Genomic DNA, 2500 nt, shown 5'->3' with positions numbered 1-2500 from the left:
GTATTTCAGTGATTAAAAAATGTGAAAATATCTGAATGGAATAATATTCGTGGTAAAAGCAGATTCTCCAAGTGTCGAGCTCCATTTAGAGCAGAGTTTACTCAGTGGGCAAATGTGAAGTGATGCCAAGACACTGGGCATTGAGAAGAGGTGTTGAGGCTTTTGTACATGGCCTGACCTGTTGCAAGGTAGCATCTGATATACTTTGAGAGCAGTCCTTTGGCTTGTTCACAGTTGTATTTGGAAGATTTTTTTCGTTAGTATGTGAACAGTTATGGAATCTAAATGATCTTTCCCATGAAATTTTTGCAATTATAATATACTCTCTTTTTCTCTGGCAGGTAATAAGCCTACCACTAAAGACTGCCCCCAAAATAAGCGTAGTATTTCAAGTTAAGAATTGTAATTTGCTGAATAATGCCACCTGTGTATGCCAACTTTATTTCCAAGGCCCTTGCACATTGTTCTAAACAAGCACTAATTTGTTAATACATGAAATCAAAGTAATTTTGCCCATTTTTAGTATAAGAACACTGAGGCTTGGAAAAGCTGAGGCTTTTTCCATCCAACCCTGTCTCTTCTTCATATTCTCCTTTCACCTCAAACACCTTTTAACAAGCGTCAAGTTTCCCTTTTCAGTTTCAGTTCCTCGGGGTTTGGAGCAGACCTAGCTAAACTTCCCAGAAGTGCAAAGAAGGTTTTGCTTTAATCTTTATCTATATCTGTATATGTTTCATTTCTCCTGTGTTCTTTCTGATCTGTAATATTCCACAGCTTGGATAATTTTGACTATGACCCTAACAATTTGAAAACTAACTGGTGGCTATCTTAGAAAATGTTCTAATGTCCTCTGCTGTTCACAAATTATAATAACGGATCTTGTGGATAGCAAAGCCAAACAAGTGACTTCTAAGACCCAGCATCTGGGGCCAGCGCTGTGGCGCAGCAAGTTAAAGCCCCAGCCTGCAGTGCCAGCATCCCATATTGGTGCCGATCCAAATTCCGGCTGCTCCACTTCTTATCCAGCTCTCTGCTATGGCCTGGGAAAGCAGTAGAAGATGGCCCAACTCCTTGGGCCCCTGCACCCACATGGGAGACCCAAAGAAGCTTCTGGCTTCAGATCAGCTCATCTCTGGCTGTTGTGGTCATTTGGGGAGTGAACTGGCGGAATGGAAGATCTCTCTCTCTCTCTCTGGCTCTACCTCTCTCTGTAACTCTGTCTTTCAAATATAATAAAATAATTCTTTAAAAAAAAAATAGACCCAGCATCGAGTTGCTCGGATGGAATAGTCTGGTCTGAAACTCACAAGGGCTAAGATGGTCACGATTTAAGTCAGGGATTAGAAACCTTCCTGGATGCAACTGAACACCCTAGCATTTTAGGAGAAGCCCTTCTCCAAGAATTGATAAACCGGTAATGAGTTTTTATTTACTTTTGCATATTTATTTTTCTGAAATCACAAAGTAAAATGGCTTTGGTGGATATAGGACTGCAAGATAGCAGGGCCAGCAGTTGGGTACAGAGGTGGCCTCTAGGGAAGCCTGGGCTCGCCTCCATGGTGGGTACTGAGCTATTTATTTCTCAGGCTCTGATTTCAGTGAAACTTCTTGCTAGTGAAGAAGCTGGCGAGTCTGAGTGGGAGGTGTTTGCTTCCGTTTGCACTCCCTTAGTCTACCATCTTGAGTGAATCAGATCAGTAATAATAACAGCTGTCCATTGGAAGCTGGCAAGCAATTAAGCAGAAACTTTTCATGCGTTATCTTGTTTAATCCTCACAACAATGCAGTGAGGTTAGAGGTAGAGTGATTGGCCAAACATCAAAAGGACAGTCAGTATCTGAGCTCTGACTCTGGCCTGAGAAGGTGAAAGGTCCATCGTGGGTCAACTGAGATTAATTTAGTTTCATTCAGTTTTTAATTTTTATTTATTTACTGCCATTTTATGTGACAGATGGAGAGAGATTTTCCATCCAGTGGTTCACATCCTAATTACCTCACAACAGCCAGGTTGGGCCAGGCCAAAGCCAGTAGCTTTGAACCCAATCTGGGTCTCCCACATGGGTGGCAGAGACCCAACTACTTGTGCCTCCCACAGTGTGCATTACCAGGGAGCTAGACAGGAAGTGGAATAGCAAGAACTCGAAGCAGGCACTCTGATATGAAATGCAGGCACACCACTGATTCAAACACTGGCCTCCTTAATTTATTTTAAAACTGTAAGGTCAAAATGTTGAGGTACTACCTTCAGTCCTTTTTAATAGTGAGATAACTGCAATGGAGCACATGTGGGGAACTCTTAGGAAAAACATTAGGTTGAGCCAATGAAACCGTGGATATTTAACAATTTTCAGCTACAAAAGCAAAAATTTAATATCAGTTCACATGTAAATGCTGCACAAATAAGAGGTAGTTAGTTGCTGTCCCTGGATTTGTTATGTGGAACAGTGATTCCTCCCTCCTCCCCTTCACCATCCTTTTCCTTGCCCACAGCCAACTGTGT

The 2500-nt window shown here is 42.0% G+C and overlaps 1 protein-coding gene and 1 long non-coding RNA gene across 8 annotated transcripts in view; one reads left to right on the top strand and one right to left on the bottom strand.

Moving 5' to 3' along the window:
* Positions 1-2500, top strand: part of TOX (thymocyte selection associated high mobility group box) — a 334182-nt gene that overhangs the window by 181008 nt on the left and 150674 nt on the right. The window lies entirely within an intron of this gene.
* LOC127490718 (uncharacterized) overlaps positions 1-2500 on the bottom strand; it is a 66463-nt gene that overhangs the window by 35489 nt on the left and 28474 nt on the right. The window lies entirely within an intron of this gene.

Source organism: Oryctolagus cuniculus, chromosome 6 (assembly GCF_964237555.1).
Source record: "Oryctolagus cuniculus chromosome 6, mOryCun1.1, whole genome shotgun sequence".
NCBI lineage: Eukaryota > Metazoa > Chordata > Mammalia > Lagomorpha > Leporidae > Oryctolagus > Oryctolagus cuniculus.
The sequence above is the reverse complement of the archived record's forward strand: the minus strand, read 5'-3'. Positions and strand labels throughout refer to the sequence as shown.